This window comes from Salvelinus sp. IW2-2015, linkage group LG13 (assembly GCF_002910315.2).
Source record: "Salvelinus sp. IW2-2015 linkage group LG13, ASM291031v2, whole genome shotgun sequence".
NCBI classification, from domain to species: Eukaryota; Metazoa; Chordata; class Actinopteri; order Salmoniformes; family Salmonidae; genus Salvelinus; species Salvelinus sp. IW2-2015.
The window spans coordinates 14,731,156-14,758,018 of NC_036853.1; the positions used below are offsets into that span (position 1 = coordinate 14,731,156).

General features: G+C 41.3%; 1 long non-coding RNA gene across 1 annotated transcript in view; it reads right to left on the bottom strand.

The window, feature by feature from the left end:
• Positions 1-26,863, bottom strand: part of LOC111971681 (uncharacterized) — a 54,143-nt gene that overhangs the window by 21,490 nt on the left and 5,790 nt on the right. Inside the window, exon 2 of the long non-coding RNA XR_002878295.2 lies at positions 2,661-2,740. This is a non-coding gene — a long non-coding RNA (uncharacterized lncRNA). The remainder of the gene's footprint in view (positions 1-2,660; positions 2,741-26,863) is intronic.

Sequence of the window (26,863 nt, forward strand, 5' to 3'; positions counted from 1 at the left end):
ATGGCAACTGCTCTGCCTCCGACTGCAAGGCACTACAGAGGGTAGTGCGTACGGCCCAGTACATCACTGGGGCCAAGGATCCTACCATCCAGGACCTCTATACCAGGCGGTGTCAGAGGAATGCCCTAAAAATTGTCAAAGAGTTCAGCCACCCTAGTCATAGACTGTTCTCTCTGCTACCGCACTGCAAGAAGTACCGGAGCGCCAAGTCTAGGTCCAAGAGGCTTCTAAACAGCTCTACCACCAAGCCATAAGACTCTTGAACATCTAATCAAATTGCTACCCAGACTATTTGCATTGCCCACCCCTCTCTTTTATGCCACTGCTACTCTCTGTTATTATCTGTGCATATTCACTTTAATAACTCTACCACATGTACATATTACCTCAATTACCTTGACTAACCAGTACTGGTCTCGCTATTGTTATTTTACTGCTGCTCTTTAACTACTTATTTCTTATTCTTATTCATATTTTTTTAACTGCATTGTTGGTTAGGGGCTTGTAAGTAAGCATTTCACTGTAAGGTCTACTCATGTTGTATTCTGTGCATGTAACTAATAAAATTTGATTTAATTTCATGTCAGTGTGTTGAGTTGTTACCAAGCTCACTGTTTAAGGCTCCATGAATCAATAGTTACGGGGGGCACAGAAAAGCTCATTTGATTACATACCTGCGTAGTGGAACTGATGGCTTTTAGTGCAGTATGAAATGGGTCACTCAGCAACATCATTAAGAATAGAGGGAGACATACAAAACTATTTGGGTGAGAACACAGACAGAGTGCAACGGTATACTAGAAGGAAAAGACAAGAAAAATATTTTAATTCAAAATGGATCTCCCTAAATGAAAATCACCTCATTAAATGCATTCCGAGGAAGACATTGACTTATTACCTCCATACGCTCATTGTTCAATGGTATTTAGGGCTTGATTCAATCTGTATCGCTGAAGTTAAACGTTAGGGCGCGATTTAAATTGAAAGGTCATTTCAGATTGAACCGACGTATGCAGTGTTTACAGTGAACGCAATCTCCGCCAACGCAGGACCATTGCCTTTACATTTCTATTGCAGTGTAGTGAGCCCTTAATTTAGCCACATGTTCACATGCTAATTGGGATGTCAGCTAAAGATGCCTCCATTCCCAATTAGAACAGATCAAATGAGCAGAGCTCAGCATAATTTTGCATACCTTGGGGTTTGTGGGTAACAAATGTTTTTAAGGTACACAGAGCCCTCAGAAAGTACGGAGTTGTGGGAGACGTGTTGTGAATTTCAAGCATGGCTCACTCCCTTTCTTCTTAATTGGCATAGATGTGTCTTATTGCCAGGCACCTCTCCCTCTGCCAGTTCACCCTTCGCTCTGCTCTGCTCTGGGTGAGGCGTCCGCAGCACATTGCCTGTCTTGCTGCTGAGATATTCAGGCTGAAACTGGAAGTCCCCAGGGTAACCACTGACAGCTGCCTGCTTCCAGCAGCCTACATCATCCCTCTGTTTTGCAGCAAAACTTCTGCTCTGAAAGTTTCCTCTCTCCCAAAATTGAACATCTGACAGATATTATGTCAGTAGTATGGATGATGAGATTCCTAATAATGATGATGGTGTGTGATAAGTATGAAATGAAGAGGTTAGCTAAGGTAATAAAAGACATCATTGTTGTCATAGGTATTGTTATTGTCATCATTATGGTCATCGCCATCACCATCATCATTATTATCTTCCTTCAAATTCATAAAAGTGACTTCAACCTGTTAGTTGTTGTTCCAGCACTTCAGCTGTTTTTGTAAATCTCCCAGTCCAAATCAGCTCGTGTTCATGCTTTATTAATCTCCGTCAGTAGGTAAGGGTTATTATCTCTCTCTAAAGATACTTCCCACTGAACAAAACAGAGCCCTGTTTTATTTACTCCCATTCACGACACTCTTGCCTCACTTCTCAATTTAATCAAGGAATGCTGCTATCTAATTTAAATTCTGCTCATGACCAAAAAAGATTCCCTTACACATTATGTTTAGGAATGCTTAGAGTTGTTTTGGTTGTTTGTGTTGTTTTGTGCACTGATGCAGGCTGTCTGTGTCTCCGCTGAGGCCCTCTGAGTTCTGCATTTTCCACATGGTTTGAGTGCGTCTCAGCCATGACTGTCTGCTACACACCTGAGTGCTAATTGAAATGAGGAGAGCGGCTCACTAATTGAACTGCTCTAGCGCTAATGCGATGACGAATAATCAGCACCTGCCGCAGCAAGTCTACTGTGCCAGATGTGGCTGCCAGCCGATGAGGGGGAGAGAGGGACAGACTACACACTTACATAGTGACACAATATAACAATCACAAAAACTCTGAACAAATGTGAAACATGGACAATACAAGGGCATAGAGGAAGGACAAGTGAACAGGGTACAAAGTGAATTTTCAGAAAACAACTGAATAGCATTGTCAATTTAATCAGTGTCTGCTGTATTAAATACTGTATGTGTAATGAATTGTCATTTGAAAAATAAAGTAGGCTATATTGTACAGAACAGAACGTATTCTAACAAAATGGGAGGGCTCTTTCTAACATTGCAAAATATTTAAATTCATATCAAATCTGAATACAAACAATTATTATACAGCTTTCAGCATAATGTTAATGAGGTATATAGATGAGTAATTACCAGTGAAGTGTTCTTAGTCTGTCTCCTGCGGCATCATGTGTGACCTTGTGTTAACCGGGGCCCCTGGCAGCCTTGTTTGCCTGTCAGGGTGAGAAACAGCAATCAGCACTCCCTGATTTAGCTAAATGTGATTTGAGTGGACCTGTAGCTACAGACTAATCAGGCCCACATGCTGTTTCCCATTAGAATGACTGTGAATGCGCTCTCTGACTGCCCAGGAAGAGCCCCCCTCTCCCACTCTACATAACTCTGTACTCGGTCAGTAGCTCATCTGGGATGAGAATTGGCAATGCCATATATAGTTTATTTTTCTAATGTAGTAGAAGATCAAGAATGAAATACATTTTAACATTGTTTATTTTATTCTTATTAAACACAATAATGGATGCTATTTGATGCTTGAGCCTATTATACAATTTTGTAAATGGCATATTCAGTCCCATTTGCTAGAAAAGTTGTACAATATATTCAAGAGAATAATGCATCTCTCTCTCTCGCTCTCTCTCTCTGAGGTACTGTATATTTGCAGCTGACTCCTAAAAGCCATTAGGATAGTTTAATGAGACACAGTACATAGAATGCTTTAGAAGCTGCAGATGAAATTGGATTTAAATGTCAACTTTGTAATGAGAAAATTGGTTGAAGTTATCCACAAGGCATTCAGCTTAAATAAGACATTATAGTTAAATTCTACAACCCGTTTGTGTCAGAATTGAGTTTCAACTCTTTGAAGAGTGAATGTAAAATAAGATAGAAGTAACAAGGAGACAGGAGAAGAGGGGTAGTGGTTGTTGCTGAAAGATGTGTGGAATGCAAATGGTGTTAAGTCAGGCAGGCAGTATTTTGAATACCAGTGGTGCATGCATGAATTCATCATCTCATTTCTGGTAAATATGTATTTTCTCCTCACTCACATGACAACCTGCTGTCATCTGACGTCATCCTTCATCAACAAGTATCATACACATGGGAGGAGATGGACTAAGGAAGGACTAAGGAAGAGGGGTGATGGTAGCATTTGGAATGACCCCCACTGACTAGGAAGGACACACATGGGTGGGAGTAAGAGCGTAGAGAGAAGAGGAATTGGCGACTGGCTTCCACCGGTACTTGGACAGTAGCTTCATCAGGAAGTCCATCATGAGTCCCAACAGAAGTGTGCGTCCGAACTAACTACTCCATCCAGCATGGGCAAGGAATTAGACAAATGTTGTGACTTTGGCACAACTGACAGCATGCAGCGTGAGATAACAAAACAAAACCTACCTGAGAGCAGGTTTCCAAGTAAGCTTCCAATACATAACTCCATAGGAACTATGAATGGGAGTTTTCATCCAATGATTTCTCAGTTAAAATATGTAAGGCCTTATATATCTACTTGATCGACACAGCAGAATAATCTCCTTAGGACAAGATATAGGTCAAAGGAGGATGTGCGATGTTTGTAGAGTGTCAGAGGTTTCAAATAGAAATGAATAGCTAAACTGCAGCAGCAGGGAAACCATTATTGTTCACCAATAACCTGTTATTTCAAGGAGGCATAAATAATGAATGTGTACAGTATGATAGCTAGATGTGATATTAAACCTTGGTCACATCATCTGAGAAGGAGATCTTAATATAGCCAGGAAGCTGGCTGGGAGACCAGTGTTACCAGTGGATGACGGGACTGTGACATTAGCAAGGGACAGGTTTTAAAGGGGAACTGCACCTTCTGATTTGGCCTTGTTTCTTGGCTTGCTCCTCAAGAAAGTCTGGCAGCCAATAACAGAAGTCAAACGCACATTGGCTTTTGGGTGTGGTTTTGATCTGTCAGAACCTTGCCCCCACTCAATCACAGCAAACACACATCCTGAAGGTTGAGTTAAATAACTATAGGCAGATGCCGGAAGAAGTTTTGAATAGGTCAGTAGCCTACAGAGTAATATGAGAAGAATGCAATTGCTGAATTGATGTACAGTGCATTCAGAAAGAATTCAGACCCCTTCCATTTTTTCCACATTTTGTTACATTACAGCCTTATTCTGAAATGGATGAAATAAAACATTTTCCTCACAAATCTAAGCACAATACTGCATAATAACAAAGCAAAAAAAGGGTTTTAGAAATTGTAGCAAATGTATGAAAATAAAAATAGAAATACATTATTTACATGAGTATTCAGACTCTTCTCTATGAGACTCGAAATTGAACTCAGGTGCATCCAGTTTCCATTGATCATCCTTGAGATGTTTCTACAACTTGATTGGAGTCCACTTGTGGTATTTTCAATTGATTGGACATGATTTGGAAAGGCACACAACTGTCTATATAAGGTCCCACAGTTGAATGCGCATATCAGAGCAAAAACCTAGCTATGAGGTCGAAGGAATTGTCCATATCTGGTGAAGCGTACCAAAACATTTCTGAAGCATTGAAGGTCCCCAAGAACACAGCGGCATCCATCATTCTTAAATGGAAGAAGTTTGGAACCACCAAGACTCTTCCTAGAGCTGAGCAATCAGGGGAAAGGGGCCTTGGTAAGGGAGGTGACCAAGAACCCGATGGTCACACTGACAGAGCTCCAGAGTTCCTCTGTGGAGATGGGAGAACCTTCCAGAAGGACAACCATCTCTGCAGCACTCCACCAATCAGGCCTTTATGGTAGAGTGGCCAGACAGAAGCCACTCCTCAGTAAAAGGCACATGACAGCCCTCTTGGAGTTTGCCAAAAGGCACCTAAAGACTTTCAGACCATGAGAAACAAGATTATCTGGTCTGATGAAACCAAGATTGAAATCTTTGGTCTGAATGCCAAGCGTCACTTGACACGTGCCAAGCTTGTAGTGTCATACCCAACAAGACTCAAGGCTGTAATCTCTGCCAAAGTATTTCAACAAAGTACTGAGTAAAGGTCAGAGTACTTACGGTATGTAAATGTAATATTTCATTTTATTATTTTTATTTTTATTTTATTTTACTGTTTTTGCTAGGTCATTATGGGTTATTGTGTGTTAGAATAACGCTGTAATGTAACAAAATGTAGAAAAAGTCAAGGGGTCAATATTTTCCCAATGAACTGTTTACTGTACTTCCATAACTTTTTAAACTGGTACCAGGGAATCTTCAAATGAGTCTTGTAAGGCCTGTGGGCGTCCTAGAGCAAAACAACACATGCACATGTTCGTGAGAGTCTCATCTTTACACAGAGGGGTCATATTAGTATGTAGCCCAAATGGTTCGGACGCTACAGACAGAAGTTGGCATATAGGGTGTACCGACTTCAGATGAGTCCCAAGACGCTTGTGGGGGTCGTAGAGCAAAACACAGACCATCATGTTCGCGAGAGTCTCCTCTTTCCAGAGGGGTTTGTAGGGCAAACCATTTGGATGCTACAGACGATTTTGTGAGAAGAACGATTTTTGCGATGTTTCATGGTCTGACAAACATCACTCTAGCTCTGGATGCGGTGGATTGAAATGCATCCAATGCAGATATCTGTAGCTTAAATTTACTGATTTTTATGGGGATTTTTTTATTATGCTAATTCGATTTCCCCGGGGGTGCCGACATCGACCTGTTAAAGGGCCAGATGCCCAATTAAAGGGGAATTATTCTCAGAAATCAAAATGTGTTGGTTTTCTTCCAGACCTAAAAAGTATTTGATTTAATCACTGACATGGACTCAGAACATCCAATTTCATTGTTTCTTTATGAACAATTGTAATTTTGAGTAAAAAAATTAAGAAATCTAAAACTAGGAAAAATAAAACTGAGAAAACATAAAACAGAATTTTGCAAAAACAAATCACTGATTTTATAACCATTATCTTACCAGGTATATTGACAGAAAACATGGTGTACTACTTTCTCTTGTACACTAGGGACCGGGGAAGAGTTTCAGGGGAGAGGAGAAAAGAAGAATGTGCCTATTTGAAAGTTAGAAAATAATGAGTAGCTTGCGATATGTTAAAATGTTAGCTCTGATGCTACAAAAGGTTGGAGACCTTTTCTACAGAGAAGATCATCGGAAATCCCAGGACATATTGTCTCTAATACTGTAATAAGCTCACATATTTGCTGTCACAAACTCCACACAGTTGTCACTGACCAGTTGGATATTCATTTCCCACTGAGCAAACCATTTCTGTAATTACAGCATTCTTATAAATGCATTTTTATCAGGTTTTTGCTTGGCGGACCATATTTTCTTTATTGACATGAGTCAATAAAACTCATGTATGCAACTGTTTATGTAATATTTTGACGAATTAAGTTTTGGCCTGAAATCATTTCACATTAAAATCACTTTTGATGGCAAAATGTTTTAGGCAGTTCAGACAATTTATATTGATAGAATTGCTATTAACAATGAAAATGTGGCACACTGTCAAAAAAAACATGGAAAGCATTCTTGAGCAGCTCCTACTCCGTTTAAGGGCTTTTTCATCAGTATTTAACAGTCATTGAAATCCATGTAATGACAACCTTTTTCTATGCTGTATGTATGGAACATTTATGGAGGACCAGAAACCCTGATGCAAAAACTTTTAGTCCATCACTGGTGTACTCCCTATCCTAAGGTAGTGTGGGTTTTTCTTTTAATTTGTTATTTTGTATGTTGTAAGAAAAATTCAGTGGGTGTCCATGGTGGGTGTCTTTTAAGACCTTACTCGAGTTGCTTGGCCCGCACCCAGTAGGCACAACGTAACAACATAACAAAATGTGGGCTCGTCCAGGATCCTATTTCCCATTAGTATGGTAGTCGCTCTAATCACCTACTCTGAAGCTATATCTGTCACTGACAACCAACATAAGGGTTTATAAGATTGGGTGAAATCAGTTTGGGGAAAAAATACTTTGATTGCAAGCATTTGGGGGAAAACCTACTTGGGAAATATTCGATGAATGGACAAAGGTGAATTTAATCATCATCATTACAAAGCATTATGATATCAGTATGACAGCTGCCCATCCAAAATCAGAAGTCAAAGAGCTGCTCGATGCTGCTTTGGTGGAGAGGAAAATTGTCCCGGAGAGAAAGACTGATGAAAAGGAAGTCCTCCCAGAGGGAGAGTTTGATGAAGAGGGTCCTACCGGTAGTAGGGTAAACCGCTATGATATGCAACTGTAGGAGTTAGAACAAAAGGCAAAATTGGAGCAACAGAAATTTGAGTTTCAGTACAGACTATAACAAGAAGAACATGCAGCCAAACACTAAGAACAAAAGCATTCCATGCCATTCAATTAAGAGGTGGTAGCATGCCAAAGAGATAGATCTGGAAGTACTCCAGATCCAGTCATGCAATCCTGCACCCTCAAAAGTGTTTGACATGTCCTTGTACTGTCTTTCAACAAAAAAAGAGCTGGACTTCTAGACCGCTGTGTCACTCGGGAATAAGGCACTGCATCTCAGTGCTAGAGGTGTCACTACAGACCCTGGTTTGATTCCAGGCTGTATCACAACCGGCCGTGAATGGGAGTCCCATAGGGCGGCGCACAATTGGACCAGCGTCATCTGGATTAAGGTTTGGCCAGGGTAGGCCGTCATTGTAAATACGAATTTGTTCTAAACTGACTTGCCTAGTTAAATAAAGGTTCAAATAAAAAATAATCTGTTTGAGCGGATTGCCACGTCCCTAAAATGTTGACGCTAAATCTGGTCACTGCCCCTCAAGTGTTCTTGTGGGAAAAGCTCAGAATGTGTACGGCACTTTATCTCTTGAACAGAGTTCAAATTATGACATTGTTGAAGCTGCTATTTTTCGGGCTTAGGAGTAGGTCCAGAGGCATACACACAAGGGAACAACCATGTCTTTTTGATTGGTGGTGTTCTTCGCAAGGACCTTGAGGGTTTAAAGACACTCATGCTACTCGAACAGTTCAAGAGTGGCCTTCATTAACAAGCACAAGGATCTCACTCCTGAGAAAGCTGCAGTCCTTGCAGATTAATTTGTGTTGACACATATAGTAAAACTACCTTCACAATCAAGGCCCCAAGTAGTTATCTCTACACAAAAAGCAATCCAGAGAAGACTACAAGATTTCACTCTTTTTTCCACAGTGCCCAAAGAAAGGGGTGGGCTGATTCTTCGTATCTGCCAGTTTGTCATTACTGCTGTGAGAAAGGCCATATTGTCTGTCATAAATTGGAACAGAAATATTTTAGAAAAAGCTGGTTATTCTTGTGGGAGGCAGTCATTTTGACTGAATTTAAAATTGACTGAATTAAAAATGTTAATAAATCAGCCATGCCCTCTTCCGTCCTTAACTTTTCCTAAATAAGTGCATTTAACACACGTGTGTTGTTAGAATTTTGATATCACAAACAGAATGTGTGTTTTAAGCAGTTAAGAGGACATGTCATTTTCTTTCTCGAAGTGCCAAAAACAGACTTTTTCAAATCCTCCTACAGTCACATGCAGGTAAGACGTTTCTATGTTTTATATAGTATCAGAAAGAGCAGATTCTGAGGTTTCCAAAACACTTACCTTTACCAAATAACTCTCAAAATTGAAGAGATGACGCGGCACAAAATTGAAGAGAACTCCATTTCAAAATATCTATTTTTCCAAGAATAACCACTATTCCTTTGCACTCCACAGGTGAGCATGTGGCAGATGACCTACAGTAACAAACTAATGAAAATGCTATTGTGTTCTTTTAAATATTTTTTTTCTCTTCCTATTCTGTTATCCAAGACCTTCATAAATGCAATCAAAGGATAATTGTTTTGGTAGCATATGAAATATACTTATTTGTCATCGGGTGTATAAGAGGCAAAGTCAGGTGCAGGAGAGTAGCGTGATGTAAACAGGCACACTTTTATTTTAGTTCCAAAACGAGAGCACTACGTAAATCAAATGCGCTCAAAACACGGAACATAACAAAAGTAAAGTGCGTAATAAAACAGCACAATAACATGAAACAATTACACACAAAACATGATGGGAAACAGAGGGTTAAATACAAGTAGATTGATAGGGGAAATGAAAACCAGGTGTGTATGGAAACAAAACAAGACAAATGGATATATGAAAAATGGAGCGGCGATGGCTAGAATGCCGGTGACGTCGATCCCCGAACGCCGCCCGAACAAGGAGAGGAGCCGACTTCGGCGGAAGTGGTGACATTATTAGACAGCTAGAATGTTGCAGTCTAAATGGCTGCTCATTGGCGTAGTAAGGGGGGGGGGGGGCGGGGGGGTTAGCGAGGCCCAGCAGTTTAAGTGTTACATCTCTGTTTGGGACTGGTTTATCTTCTGAACAAGATTTTGGATAAGATTTGTATGAACCCCTTTGTTTCAGACGGGATTGTGTCTCTGCAGAGTGGTGATGCTGTTAAACAGCCTGTGAAGATACTGCGGGACACTGGGGCAGCCCAGTCCCTCATTTTGGAAGGTGTTTTGCCAATGCCTGACACTTCAGCAGCTGGTTAGTGTTAGTTCAAGGCATAGAGATGGACTGCATTGAAGTTCCTTTGTATAATATGGAACTCAAGTCTTATCTTGTTTCTGGTCCCGTGGTCGTTGGAGTGAGGCCTAGCATACCTGTGAAGGGGGGTCTCATTCATTTGCAGGTTTGCATTTATTGTCATGAATCATGCCCTGGAGGCAGCGCTGCAGAGTGCACTATAAAAAAATATTGTGTTAGTTGTACTTAAAATTGGCAATTATTTGCATCAGCTTTTGAGTATTCCAACATGATGTATTCTTATGTACAATACACTTAACTTTTGATGTTTCACAAACACTATAAGTCCTGCATCTAAAAAAAATGGCTTGGATCCAACTTAATTTATCAATTCCAAAACTGTTATTCTTCGTTACATCTACTTCATATTTTTGATTACCTACTTTAAGTGATCATGTCTTATTGTTTAAGATTTTTGAATATTAGCTATTTTAACCCACTTTCACAGGCAATGTTGAGCACTATGCTCAATCCACTAGCAGTAGCCTAAGTGGAGATAGGCAAATGCAGCATCATACAATGCTTGTAGCTCTCTGTTTCCCCCCACTCAATCACAACAAACAAACTTCCTGCAGGTTGAGTTCAATAACTACAGGCAGATGTACGGTGAGATGCCGGAGGAAGCTTTAAATAGGTCAGTAGCCTACAGAGTAACATGAGAAGAATGCAATTGATGAATTTATGTAGATATTCTAAACTAAGTGTTTTGATAACTTTCAAATGTAGTAACAGGTCCATGATAGATCCTTTACATCCTTTACATAATACCATAGAAGCAGTGTTCTGCTAATATAACAATGTGAACCTTTTATCTTTCATTGTCATTCCCAGCCGATACAGATACTGTGCCTAACGGCATGTTGTCTGGTGGTAATGGGGCTACCTTGGCAAACAAAGCAGTGGTCATACCTTCCTGTGAAGTGTCCTGGATACAATAGGAGTTCCCTGATCCTAGTGCAGAATACACAGGCTTCCTCCTTCCCCATCTTGACTGATAGCATTCAATTCAATAATAAAGACAATACAAGTAAAAGTTGTCCTGTAAAATGTTTATGTTGAGTGCCAGGCCTCTCTCCTGTCTGTCAGTCTGGACTTTATCACATCAACTTGCAAGTCTCCACGTGCTGGCTCGGAAAGTATTCAGACTTTTTGCATATTTTGTTACGTTACAGCCTTATTCTAAAATGGATGAAGTAGTTTTTCTCTCTCTCATCAACCTTTACACAATACCCCATAATGACAAAGCAAAAACAGGTTTTTAGAAATGTTTGCAAAATGTGACTCACCACCTGGATTTGTTCTTATGTGGCAAAATGTGAAATTGTGTTTTTTACATTGGATAAAAGTAGAGACTCATAACTACAAAATGGTATGTCATACACTGTATTTGAGTAACAATGGGAAAGTAATTCTGCTTTTAAAGTTGATCGACTTGTAAACTCACTTAGAAAAACGGCCTTTGAATGTTTTGGTATCTGGTGAAGAGCTCTTCTTTGTCGACACCATTCAGCATCGTTCACACCCTCTTAAGCTTTAGCCCCACCCATCTTGTTTTGCTCTCGGAGTGCACACTTGACGCTCTGGCCGATGATTTGCTTACCTATGGATAACATGAAAACAGCCTAACCAGCTCTGCTGGCAATAATTTAATTTAAATTTTTGCAGACGTTTACTGACACCGACCATATTCAATGGGTGTTGTACACACATCACATAATGTTAGCTAACGAGCCAGCCAGCTAACGTTAGCTCGTTAAACAACAATGAACAGTGCCAACAATGCCACAGTGCTGGGAGATAAACAGCCAGGTTCAATGTTAGCTAGCTAACATTAGGCTCTAACAAGAAAAGCAAATGGCTCTGGGATACAAATAATATCAGCTAGGGAGCCAGCCAGCTAACGTTAGCTAGCTAACAGTACACTTTAGCTTGAAATGAAACCCCTGTCAAAATTAGAAACGTGTAATATCTGAAAATATAGCTAGCCAACGCTAGACTATCATGCATGATGGACGTGTCTCCCTATCAGGAATGCCATATACCACGGTTGCCCTTAGTTTGAAGATGTAATCCGGAAACAGGTGTTTTCTCCATCTCTTTAGCTATCATATTCTAATTCCACTGATTTCAAAACTTGATCCTCCAGAAAGTGGAGAGCAACACTTATGCAGTTCCACTATGCAATATATATATTTTTTTTTAAAGCCACGTTCGACACGATTACCAAGACAGACTGACGAGCTCAAATAGACAGAAGCCTTCTATATGGCAGACCAATCCATTCTCATCTCTTGGTATGTCCACCCCACTCATTATCTCAGCCAATCATGGCTAGTGGGAAGGTTACTGACTTTTTCTGTGGCTTAACCAACAAGGCTCATAATTGAACAATTGTATTCGTATTTAGATGGCATACCAGTTTATTAAAGGCACCTGAAAGTTCACATGTTCGAGAAGGCATTTCTGCCCCCCAACATTTTTTAATTATTATAATATTTTTTTCAAAACGGCTCTCCTGTAAAGTTGTGACTTGCGACATACGCCTAGTTTCCTGAATCGGGTCACAAATATATATAAAAAAAAGAAATGTATATAAGTATTCAGACCCTTTACTCAGTACACTAAAAATAAAAGGTAAAATCTTCAAATTTAAACTGTGGGGGAACCCCTACAAGTTATTCGAAGAACCTTTTTTAATGGATCCTCTAAGAACCTTTTGAAGACCTTTTAGCTATCCCCCTATTATTATGATTAATACAAATAACAATAACACAATATTTTGGTTGTCAGTGTCTATTATGATTTTAGTGGCAAAGTAGAATAAACAAATCAAAATATGAGGTAAACTCCCAGCAGAGCCCCAAGTCCAATGGGTATAGGTCCCGTGTGGCTCAGTTGGTAGAGCATGGCACTTGCAACGCCAGGGTTGTGGGTTCATTCCCCACGGGGGGACCAGTGGTGATGAATATGTATGAACTTTCCAATTTGTAAGTCGCTCTGGATAAGAGCGTCTGCTAAATGACTTAAATGTAAATGTATATCCTTTGGCGTGTTGATGTTCTCCGTATCAATAGCCAGAATGATTTTGCAGTGCATGGTGATTGAACATGTTTCCTCTTATATTCAGAGGTGTAGGGAGGGTGAAGTCTGAATCCTAACAAAACATGCACACGACTGTATTCATACCTTTGTTTTTGTGGTAAATGTGAATGAAAAACACTGTTTTGATAATGGTTTTCATACACATACCTTGTCCATAATGTAGAGGCCTATGGGATTTTAATTGAAAAGGTAAGGGAGGGGCATCCCAAGTGGCGCAGTGGTTTAAGGCACTGCGTCGCTGTGCCGCTCCGTCACAGCCGGCCGCAACTGGGAGACCCATGACGCGGCACACAATTAGCCCAGCTTTGTCCGGGTTAGGGGAGGGTTTGGCCGGCAGGGATGTCCTTGTCCCATCGAGCACTAGTGACTCCTGTGGCAGGCTGGGCGCAGTGCACGCTGACACGGTCGCCAGGTGTACGGTGTTTCCTCCGATATATTGGTGTGGCTGGCTTCCGGGTTAAGTGGTCATTGTGTCAAGAAGCAGTGCGGCTTGGTTGGGTTATGTTTCGCCTCTCCCATGTCCATACGGGAATTGCAGCGATGAGACAAGACTAACTACCAATTGGATACAATGAAAAAGGGGTAAAAACTATATTTTTTTTTAATGGGAGGAGGATGGTACATGTGATCCGCATAACATTCCAATTGACATACCCTTGTATGTATCCTTGTCTGCATACCTGCAGACAGACACAAAATTGAGCAGTTCAGCCATCTGCACCCAATACAGCTAGCCTTCAACATATAGTACATATTCGTACCTCTTTGTTGATTGATTTCCATTGAATTATGTCCATTTTCTTTTTTAGAAAAAAAGCTAGATGGTATCATCACAAAATAATATCAATTTTGATCATAAGGGACAGACCTTACCTTAACTGAAAAATGTAAAGGTCTCCTCAATTTAAGTGCCTGCACCTGCTGTCCTTTCAAATTAAAATCCAAATGTTTCAGTAGGGCAGTTAGGTTCCTGCAAGAACCCCCACCAACTAAGGAGGTTCTTCGATGAACCCCACCTCCTATGTGGTTCCTGGAAGAACCTTTTGGGGAAGATTCTCAGTGCCAGGAACCCTAAGGTTCTTCGAAGAACTCTGAGGATCTCAGAAGAACCCTTGTTGAACCCCTAATTTTCTGGGTGTACTTTGTTAAAGCACCTTTGGCAGCGAATACAGCCACAAGTCTTCTTGGGTATGACGCTACAAGCTTGGTACACTTGTATTTGGGGAGTTTCTCCCAATCTTCTCTGCAGATCCTCCCAGGCTCTGTCAGGCAAGATGGGAGCGCCGCTGCACAGCTATTTTCAGGTCTTTCCAGAGATGTTCGATTGGGTTCAAGTCCAGGCTCTGGCTGAACCACACATGGACAGACAGAGACTTGTCCCGAAGTCCCTCCTATGTCGTTTTGGCTGTGTGCTTAGGGTCGTTGTCCTGTTGGAAGGTGACCCTTTGCCCTAGTCTGAGGTCCTGAGCAGGTTTTCGTCAAGGATCTCTGTACTTTGCACCGGTCATTTTTCCCTCGATCCTGACTAGTCTCCCAGTCCCTGCCGCTGAAAAACATCCCCACAGCATGATGCTGCCACCACCATGCTTTACGGTAAGGATGGTGCCAGGTTTCCTCCAGACGTGATGCTTGACATTCAGGCCAAAGAGTTCAAGCTTGGTTTCATCAGACCAGAGAATCTTGTTTCTCATGGTCAGAGTCCTTTAGGCAAACGCCAAGAGGGCTGTCATGTGCCTTTTACTGGGGAGTGGCTTACGTCTGACCACTCTACCATAAATGCCTTATTGGTGGAGTGCTGCAGAGAATGCTGGTGCTCAGTCAGAGTGACCATCTGGTTCTTGGTCACCTCCCTGACCAAGGCCCTTCTCCCCCGATTGTTCAGTTTGGCCGGGCAGCCAGCTCTAGGAAGAGTCTCGGTGGTTCCAAATTCTTCCATTTAAGAATGATGAATGCCACTGTTTTTGGGGAACTTCAAATCAATTTGTATTAGTCACATGAGCCGAATACAACAGGTGAAGACCTTACAGTGAAATGCTTACTTACGAGCCCCTAACCAACAATGCAGTTAAAAAAAGTGGATCAGAATAAGAAATAAAAGTAACAAGTAAATAAAGAGCAGCAGTAAAATAACAATAGCGAGACTATATACAGGGAGGGGGGGGGGGGGTACAGATATAGAGTCAATGTGCGGGGGAACCGGTTAGTTGAGGTAATATGTACATGTGGGTAGAGTTATAAAAGTGACTATGCATCGATGATAACAGAGAGTAGCAACGGTGTAAGGGGGGGGGGGCGGGGAGTTAATGCAAATAGTCTGGGTAGCCATTTGTTTAGGTTTTCAGGAGTCTTATGGCTTGGGGGTAGAAGCTGTTTAGAAGCCTCTTGGACCTAGACTTGGCGCCCCGGTACCGCTTGCCCTGCAGTAGCAGAAAGAACAGTCTATGACTAGGGTGGCTGGAGTCTTTGACAATTTTTAGGGCCTTCCTCTGACACTGCTTGGTATAGAGGTCCTGGATGGCAGGGAGCTTGGCCCCAGTGATGTACTGGGCTGTTTTCCTTTAGTCCACGATCAGCTCCTTTGTCTTGATCACGTTGAGGGAGAGCACCATGAGCACTTTCAACTCAGGACATCATTCACAGGTACTGGCTTTGCCTCTCTAGAGAATAAGGCAACAAATGGAACTAATTAAAACTGCATAAAATAGGTCAAAGTTGGCAGATGGATGATTTGAAAAGAGGAACACCAACATTGATTTTCAAATCGTTGATGAAATCTGGTTGCTCAACCAAAGTCTTCATTCACCATACCCTGCTCAACACCAAAAATATGTATAATTACCCTCACATTTCTCAATAGTGTTGTACTCTCTGGGTGTATGCATAAGTGTGCATGCATCTTTTGAAACAGTAAGCCCCTCTTCTCTAAGAATTACCAATAAACCACTTAATGCACCCCTGGTGAGGTTGTTTTCATTAGCCCAAGATGCCAGCTTTACACATACCACCCTTTCTTGCAGTTTGAGAAGATCATGGTTCACACGCAGTACACTATCAGACGACCTCTCAATCTCATCAGTATCAAACAATCTTTCAGTACGATCACTGGTTTTAACATGGGAGAAGGTGTACATCAAATTACTATCAACACTAGTTTCAGTAGAAATATCAGATGTTACATTATTTCTAGACTCTGCCTGAGCTAAAACATCTGCATGGAATTTACTCCATTGTTTATGATAAGCCATAGCTAAATTGCAGTAGTCCAAACAACCAAACCAAGTCCCATTTGCAATTATAGGTGACAAAATTATTGTCAGTGATTGTCTTCTTCTCCACACGGCTTAATTAGCTTGCAATTGGTTGTGTTCTGTGTTAATTATTATAGGCTACTCATACTAATAAGGCAATCAAGTCAATCGGGTGCAGCTGTCAGAAGACGTCATGAACACATCGACAAGACACCTTTTTCACTAGTGGCAACACCTCATGCAATGGAAATCACAAAACATCATATTTACATGTGAATATTGTCTTATCCATATATATTAGGAATAACATATTTATAAGAGACAATATCCAAAGGTAAAAGTTTATTTATAGGATTAATGGTAACTACTTCTAAACTTCTGAAGATCAATCATGAATGAATGATAGTACACCTAGCTACATGTTGAAATGATGGCGTCCTTTGGGAAAATCAGATGTCAATTTACTACATTGAATGTAGACCACAAAAATTCAACCTCACTTCAAATGTACTTTCACATATCTTGTGTTAAACAAGTTAGATGAGTTACTTTCAACTATTCAGTGTTAAGGTAGAGGAGCTACGCAAATGAGTATGGAAGCTGATCAGTATCCATACGTGTTGACGTAATAGCTCAGCAGAAATGAACACTGTTTGTTTCTGAAGCTAAATGGTGTGCTTAGAGATAAGCATCTGGATGGCAGGCTTGTCCTCACTGAAGTACATTGACTCTTACTGGTATATGAGGGGTACTGTTCAGACAAGTATGCATTCTTTTAGGTTGATGGTGTGACTTTGTTTTAAACATACAATTTTACTATCAACATTGAAACAAGGTCAAATAAAATGTCTAAACAAATATGAAATTCAACATAATTTCAATCACCCAATATATTGAATATAGGATGAAAAACAGATTGATTTAACAGAGAGAATATGCAAAAATATCAACATCTAAAATATGCTGAAAATGTTACGTTTATCTGATGTTGCATGTTCAACATATTTACAACACAACATGAATTGTGTTGCATTTTCCATGTAGATTCTACGTGAGATTTTTAACCATTCTACATGGAATTTTCAAAGCAATTTTCACATATACAGTGGGGAGAACAAGTATTTGATACACTGCCGATTTTGCAGGTTTTCCTACTTACAAAGCATGTAGAGGTCTGTAATTTTTATCATAGGTACACTTCAACTGTGAGAGACGGAATCTAAAACAAAAATCCAGAAAATCACATTGTATGATTTTTAAGTAATTCATTTGCATTTTATTGCATGACATAAGTATTTGATCACCTACCAACCAGTAAGAATTCCGGCTCTCACAGACCTGTTAGTTTTTCTTTAAGAAGCCCTCCTGTTCTCCACTCATTACCTGTATTAACTGCACCTGTTTGAACTCGTTACCTGTATAAAAGACACCTGTCCACACACTCAATCAAACAGACTCCAACCTCTCCACAATGGCCAAGACCAGAGAGCTGTGTAAGGACATCAGGGATAAAATTGTAGACCTGCACAAGGCTGGGATGGGCTACAGGACAATAGGCAAAATCGGCAGTGTATCAAATACTTGTTCTCCCCACTGTACATAGTGTTGATGATTATGTTGAAATTAGATTGATGTTAACCTGTTAGACAGGTTAAGTAATATTTGTTAAGTTTTACCCTAATTTTAATGTTTGCAACGCTGGTGGAATTATATGAAAACAGTAGTGGTTGAATACTTTTTCAAATACAAATGTGTTTCAAACATAGATTCAATGTCACATTATATTGAAATTACATTGAAACAACGTTGTTCCAACCAGTTTGTGCCAAGTGAGTTATGACTCAATCTCTAAAGGCTGGGGATTTCTTGACCTTTGTGGAAAACATGAATGCTCAACTGCTGTACTATAGGGGTGAATCTATGTGCCCTTTAAAGACTCCTATCATTTCCTCTGAGACCATCTCTGTATCTCTGAGTAACCTTGTCCATGGCTCTCTAGCAAAGGTCATATAGATAGAACGGATGCAGAAAAACAGGATGAGAAATTGTGAGAAATTGATGTTTTTTTTGATGATCCACTATCCTGAGCAACTGCTATTCCTTTCAGCTGCTTGTTTAGCAAGAGCAGGGTAATTATGGAGATGGTAAGCCTTCTAATTAATGTAAGCAGCTTTAGAATTCAAAGACCGTCATCAGAGCAGAGCATCAGTCTTATCAGTGATACAAACACATAAACATATGTACACACACACACAAACACACACACACACACACACACACCTTTCTTTTTTGTATATATCTGCTCTAGTGTCTGTATTGCAGCATTTACAAAAGGGCTAACGTTTGATAATACAATTATAAAATAGTCATGAACCTGGAACATTATCTTATAGGTGTATCTCTGTGTGGTGAAAAATGAACAATGGGTGCTATGAAAAACACTCCAAAGCATTACTCTTTGAACAACCTCCACAAAGTCCCCTGAAACCCATTGAAGTACTTGCATACTGCCTATGCCAGAATAATGTACATTATGCCTCTGGGATGGCAGAGTAAGACGGGGAGAAAAGAAAGGTATGAGTCCTGGCGGATAGCCCGGCTGCATGAAAACCACATAGTAAATAATAATTTTAAAAAATACACAAACAAAATAAAAGTACTGATGTTGGAGGATCAAAGTAAAGCTAGAATGGAGAGAGAGCCAGAACAAGGGTGTTAAAATAGCGAGGAACGCACTTGTGTGTGTGAATTATCCATTGTGCAGTACAATAGGTGGAAAAGCTCTCTGTAATCTTCCCACATGCATCAGGAGTTAGAGTACAACGCAAGCTGAAAGTGGGGTACATGGAAGTAGAGCATGAACTAAGACACGATCAAAGGACAGTGCTCTGGAGTAATAAGATTATGATTTATACACAGAGTTAAAGTGGAACTGACAAAATTTTAGCAACATGAAATCTTATTAAAATCTGTTCATATACACCCCCAGAAAGAATATGGCATTTCAAAAAACTTTAGATCATTAGAATGCATTCGCCAAAAGCCACAAAATACACCTGAATGGATTTCTGCAAATATGTCAATACCACAGGAGTTCTCTTACATTTGGGAACTATTGATCAAACTATTGATCAAACAACCATGAAAAGGTAGGAAGGTAGGCTCTCTCTCCCTCAGTTATGCACATCGACAACAGCAAGATCAACAACTAATGCTAGGCAGAGCAGGATGAGCTAAAATCTAATGAAGGAACATTAGATAAACCCTCCCAAACTGTTTCATAAACAATGGGGTATTGTAGCCTACTCGGCCTTCTGCAGCTTGCCTTCAACCAAGTACCCAAGCTAACTGGCAACATTTTTCTAGCTAGCTAGCTAGCTACTTCAAGACACAAATGAGAGAACACCTCACTCTGAGCATTTTACTCGCCCTAGCAGAGCTGGTTAGCTAGGCTGTTTACATGTTATCAAGAGCACTCGTGACTAGCTATTACTTTTTTTGCCTACTTTTACTGACACCGGTCATATTCAGCGGGTGTTGCGTTCATAAATGCATTAGTGATTCTGCGCTCTGGCACACTCAGACAAGAGTGCTTTGAAATCAGAGTAGATAGCCAGAGTGAATTTGCGAATGCAAGAGATATGCTAACTGGATAACAGTTGTTCAAGTTCTTGCTAGCTAATCAAATGACACCTGCATGTATAGCCACCGAAAACCAATATGAGGGGAAAAAGTCAGCCACTCCTCCAGTGACATGACATCCTCCTAGCAGCTAGCTAGCTAGCTAACATTAGGCTCTGTGTTTTTAGCTTGCTACATAAATAAATACACTAGTCTATTAGCCACATTATGACTGACTTGTGATCATTGCCCTTGGTAGTTTGATTGTATTGACATTCCCAGCCTCAGTTACAGTGCATTCGAAAAAAATAATCAGACCCCTTTACATTTTCCACATTTTGTTACGTTACGGCTTTATCTAAAATGGATTTAAAAAAATTCTCATCAATCTACACACAATACCCCATAATGACAAAGCAAAAACAGGTTATAAGAAATGTTTGCAAATTTGGCAGCAATTACAGCCTCAAGTTTTCTTGGGTATGACGCTACAAGCTTGGTACACCTATATTTGGGTAGTTTCTCCCATTCTTCTCTGCGGGTCCTTTTAAGCTCTGTCAGGTTGGATGGGGAGTATCGCTGCACAGCTATTTTCAGGTCTCTCCAGAGATGTTCGATCGGTTTCAAGTCCGGGCTCTTGCTGGGACACTCAAGGACATTCAGACACTTGTCCCCAAGCTACTCCTGCATTATCTTGGCTGTGTGCTAAGGGTCGTTGTCCTGTTGGAAGGTGAACCTTCGCCCCAGTCTGAGGTCTGGAGCAGGTTTTCATCAAGGATCTCTCTGTACTTTGCTCTGTTCATCTTTTCCTCAATCCCGACTAGTCTCCCAGTCCCTGCCGCTGAAAAACATCCCCACAGCATGATGCTGCCACCACCATGCTTCACCATAGGGATGGCGCCAGGTTTCCTCCAGACGTGACGCTTGGCATTCAGGCCAAAGAGTTCAATCTTGGTTTCATCAGACCAGAGAATCTTGTTTCTCATGGTGTGAGAGTCCTTTAAGTGCCTTTTGGCAAACTCCAAGTGGGCTGTCATATGCCTTTTACCGAGGAGTGGCTTCCGTCTGGCCACTCTACCATAAAGGCCTGATTGGTGGAGTGCTGCAGAGATGGTTGTCCTTCTGGAAGGTTCTCCCATCTCCACAGTGGAACTCTCTGGAGCTCTGTCAAAGTGACCAGCTGGTTCTTGGTCACCTCCCTGACCTAGGCTTTTATCCCCTGGTCTCTCAGTTTGGCCGGGCGGCAAGCTCTAGGAAGAGTCTTGGAGGTACCAAACTTCTTCCATTTAAGAATGATAGACGCCACTGTTTTCTTGGGGACCTTCAGTCTTCTGGTACCATTCCTCAGATCTGTGCCTCGACACAATCCTGTCTCGGAGCTCTACAGACAATTCCTTTGACCTCATTGCTTGGTTTTTGCTATGACATGCACTGTCAACTGTTTGACCTTTATATAGACAGGTGTGTGCCTTTCCAAATCATGTCCAATCAATGGAATTTACCACAGGTGGACTCCAATCAAGTTGTAGATACCTCATACCTCAAGGATGATCAATGGAAATAGGATGCACCTGAGCTCAATTTTAAGTCTCATAGCAAAGGGTTTTGAATACTTATGTAAATAAGGTATATATACATTTTTTTTTATACATTCGCAAAAATGTCTAAAAACCTGTTTTTGCTTTGACATTATGGTGTATTGTGTGTAGATTGATGAGAAAAAAATATAATTTCATCCATTTTAGAATAAGGCTGTAATGTAACAAAATGTGGAAAAATTTAAGGGGTCTGAATACTTTCCATTTTTGTCCAAAATACTGAAACTGAAACAATGCATCCTGAATGAAGGCAGCAAACAATGTACCAGGCTAGCTGTAATGTACAACCTGATAGAAATATTTTTGGGACTGCCAAGAAATGTATTTGGGAATTATATAAATCATGCATTGAACTGCATCCGTCTATTCTGCCAACAATGCTTTAGTTTACATCATGGAGTGTTGAGTCAAATATAATCTATTTTTAAAACCTCTTGTAAAGGTAGTTTTGTAGCATCAACTGGGAATTTGACATTTTTTACTGATATTATGATTGTCTGTTTGTTTCATTTCTGCAAAGTAGAGACAATGCTGTCAGTTCCACTTTAAGTGCCTCCAAATTACAATTCTGTTCTTAGGTTACTTGGGCAAATATTGATCTGATCATGGTGATCGTCATTTTACTGTGTGGATTGTTATCTCGCTCTCTCTCTGCATATTTTCTTATATTTACAGTTATTTAAGGCAGGACAAAGACGAATGTGTGGAGTTAAGAGGATAGATTCACAGAAACAGAAGAAATGGGTTCCCTTCTGATCCTGTATCCACTAATCCATTTGATTTTCATCACCCAGGCGAAGATTGTAGTATGGTGGGAGGGAGAGATTCAAGTCACACAGTGCCCTCTTGTGGTATCAGTACACAAAATATCCAGCGCCCAATCACTTGACCATGTAACTAACAACATTATGTCCTACTAGCTTGTCCTTAATCTTTTGCCATTTTCTGTCACCAATCCAGTCATTTCACATCAACAAGGATGAGGAACATGATTTGAAGGGATGAAGCCACTTTGGGGACAAAGAAGTCAAGACATTCTACCTAAACTAAGATGGTGCTAGAGAATAAGGCAGACATTTTACATGCCCCCAGTCGATTGTGTTTTTTGTTCATTTATTTGTGTTGGTTGTAACTTATTTTTTTAAACTGATTTTGTTCATAATGTTGTCGCTACTGTCTCTTATGACCTTCTAAACATCAGGACTGCGATTACTCACCACGGATTAGCAGAATCCTTTTTTTCCTTTCACGACTCTGACGTGCCCGATGCGAAGGATACACTGCTTCCTCGGGAATAGGCCCCAATCCCTATGATCTGCGTGAAGAGGAGGCGGAGAAAGAGAAAGAGGGGGCGAAGGTCTGGCTGCCTTCTGAGAATTCGTAGGCGATCGAATAAACCCCCACGTCCCTCCATTTTGCTAGCAAACATGCAATCCTTGGAGAATAAAATCGACAAGTTACGCGGAAGATTAAACTACCAACGGGATATTAAAAACTGTAACATCTTATGTTTCACGGGGTCGTGGCTGAGACGACAATATCAACATACAGCTGTCTGGTTATACGATGTAGAGGCAGGATAGAATAGCGGCGTCTGGTAAGACAAGGGGCGGCGGACTATATAATTCTGTAAATAACAGCTGGTGCACTATATCTAAGGAAGTCTTGAGTTATTGCTCGCCTGAGGTAGAGTATCTCATGATAAGCTGTAGACCACACTACCTACCGAGAGAGTTTTCATCTGTATTCTTCGTAGCTGTTTACATACCACCACAGTCAGAGGCTGGCACTAAGACAGCATTGAATGAGCTGTATTCCCCCATAAGCAAACAAGAAAATGTTCACCCAGAGGCAGCGCTCCTAGTTGCTGGGGACTTTAATGCAGGGAAACTTAAATCCATTTTACCAAATTTCTATCAGCATGTTAAATGTGCAACCAGAGGAAAAAGAACTCTGGGCCACCTATACTCCACACACAGAGATGCATACAAAGCTCTCCCTTGCCCTCCATTTGGCAAATCTGACCATAATTCTATCCTCTTGATCCCTGATTACAAGCAAAAATTAAAGCAGGAAGCACCAGTGACTAGATCAATAAAAAAGTGGTCAGATGAAGCAGTTGCTAAGCTACAGGGCTGTTTTGCTAGCACAGACTGGAATATGTTCCGGGATTCCTCCGATGGCATTGAGGAGTACACCACATCAATCATTGGCTTCATCAATAAGTACATCGATGACGTCAGCCCCACAGTGACCGTACGTACATACCCCAACCAGAAGCCATGGATTACAGGCAGCATCTGCACTGAGCCAAAGGCTAGAGCTGCCGCTTCCAAGGAGTGGGACTCTAACCAGGAAGCTTACAAGAAATCCCACTCTGCCCTCTGACGAACCATCAAACTGGCAAAGCGTTAATACAGGACTAAGATCAAATCGTAATACACAGTCTATGGCGCTCGTCGGATGTGGCAGGGCTTGCAAACCATTACAGACTACAAAGTGAAGCACAGCCGAGAGCTGCCCAGTGACATGAGCCTACCAGACGAGCTAAACTACTTCAATGTTTGCTTCGAGGCAAATAAGACTGAAACATAAATAAGAGCACCAGCTGTTCGGAAGTGTCACGCCCTGACCTTAGAGATCCTTTTTATGTCTCTATTTTGGTTTGGTCAGGGCGTGAGTTGGGGTGGGCATTCTATGTTTTGTGTTTCTATGATTTTCTATTGCTATGTTTTGGCCGGGTATGGTTCTCAATTAGGGACAGCTGTATATCGTTGTCTCTGATTGGGAACCATACTTAGGTAGCTTTTTTCCCCACCGTTCTTGGTGGGAAGTTGTCTTTGTTTGTTGGCACTATTGCCTTTAGCTTCACGGTTTGTTTTGTATGGTTTATTGTTTTTTGTCGGCGTCATTTTTAAATAAAGTAAAATGTACGCTCACAACGCTGCACCTTGGTCCTCATCCTTCAACAGCCGTGATAGGAAGACTGTGTGATCACGCTCTCCGCAGCCGATGTGAGTAAGACCTTTAAACAGGTCAACATTCACAAGGCCGGAGGGCCAGACGGATTACCAGGACGTATACTGCGACCATGCGCTGATCAACTGGCAAGTGTCTTCACTGACATTTCAACCTCTCCCTGTCCGAGTCTGTAATACCAACAGGTTTTAAGCAGACCATCATAGTGTCTCTGCCAAAGAACACTAAGGGAACCTGCCTAAATGACTACTGACCCGTAGTACTCACATCTGTAGCCATGAAATGCTTTGAAAGACTGGTCATAGCTCACATCAACACCATCATCCCAGAAACCATGGACCCACTCCAAATTTCATACCGGCCCAACAGAACCACAGATGATACAATCTCTATTGCACTCCACACTGCCCTTTCCCACCTGGACAAAAGGAACCCCTATATGAGAATGCTATTCATTGACTGCAGCTCAGCATTCAACACCATAGTGCCCTCAAAGCTCATCAATAAGGTAAGGACCCTGGAACTGAACACCTCCCTCTGCAACTGGATCCTGGACTTCCTGACAGGCCACCCCAGGTGGTAAGGGTAGGTAACAACACATCCGCCATGCTGATCCTCAACACAGGGGCCCTTCAGGGGTGCGTGCTCAGTCCACTCCTGTACTCCCTGTTCACTCATGACTGCACGGCCAGGCACGACTCCAACACCTTCATTAAGTTTGCTGATGACACAACAGTGGTAGGCCTAATCACCGACAACGACGAGACACCCTATAGGGAGGTGGTCAGAGACCTGACTGTGTGGTGCCAGGACAACAACCTCTCCCTCAACGTGATCAAGATAAAGGAGATGATCGTGGACTACAGGAAAAAGAGGAGCGAGCACACCCCCATTCTCATTGAAGGGGCTGCAGTGGAGCAGGTTGAGAGCTTCAAGTTCCTTGGTGTCCACATCACCAACAAACTGTCATGGTCCAAGCACACTAAGACAGTCATGAAGAGGGCACGACAAAACCTATTCCCCCTCTGGAGACTGAAAAGATTTGGCATGGGTCCTCAGATCCTCAAAAGGTTCTACAGCTGCACCATCGAGAGCATCCTGACTGGTTACATCACTGCCGGGTATGGCAACTGCTCCGCCTCCGACCGCAAGGCACTACAGAGGGTAGTGCGTACGGCCCAATACATCACTGGGGCCAATCTTCCTGGACCTGGATCCAGGACCTCTATACCAGGCAGTGTCAGAGGAAGGCCCTAAAAATGTCAAAGACTCCAGCCACCCTAGTCATAGACTGTTCTCTCTGCTACTGCACGACAAGCGGTACCGGAACGCCAAGTCTAGGTCCAAGTGGCTTCTAAACAGCTTCTACCCCCAAGCCATAAGACTCCTGAACATCTAGTCAAGTGGCTACCCAGACTATTTGCATTGCCCCCCCCCCCCTTTACACCACTGTTACTCTCTGCTGTCGTCTATGCATAGTCACTTTAGTAACTCTACCCACATATACATACTACCTCAACTAACCGGTGCCCCGCACATTGACTCTGTTTCAGTACCCCCCTGTATATAGTCTCGCTATTGTTATTTTACTGCTGCTCTTTAATTACTTGTTACTTTTATCTCTTATTCTTATGCATATTTTTTTTAAACTGCATTGCTGGAAAGGGGCTCGTAAGTAAGCATTTCACTGTAAGGTCTACACCTGTTGTATTCGGCGCATGTGACTAATACAATTTGATTTGATTTGACCTAGAACACCAGGGAGCCAAAATACATTACCTGTATAATGTAGTGCTTACAGTCAGTCTCACTCCACACATTACAATATTTATCCTCAAAGTTCCCATTCCAAGTATGAGAGTAGTAATAATAATTTGACTTTGCTACAGCGGATGGGTTTTTATATGCAGTAATATAACGCCACACTGGCAGAGGCATTTTGTCCTTGCCCTGTGGTAGGCCACCAGCTGTTTTGATCTGCTTAATAGACTCAGCTTTTCATTTAACACATCATGAACAGAACACCCCGCATAAACCTGTTTCTCCTTATTATCCTTTATCTCTTACTTCTCTTAATTTAAGTGTTTTTCATTGCCTGCTTTTTAGGTGAAAGATGATGAAAATACAAAACTGTTTTCTGACATCTTTTTCTTTTTCTCCATGTCTAACTATTGAAAATGGACTTGTGCTACATCAAAAAGTCAC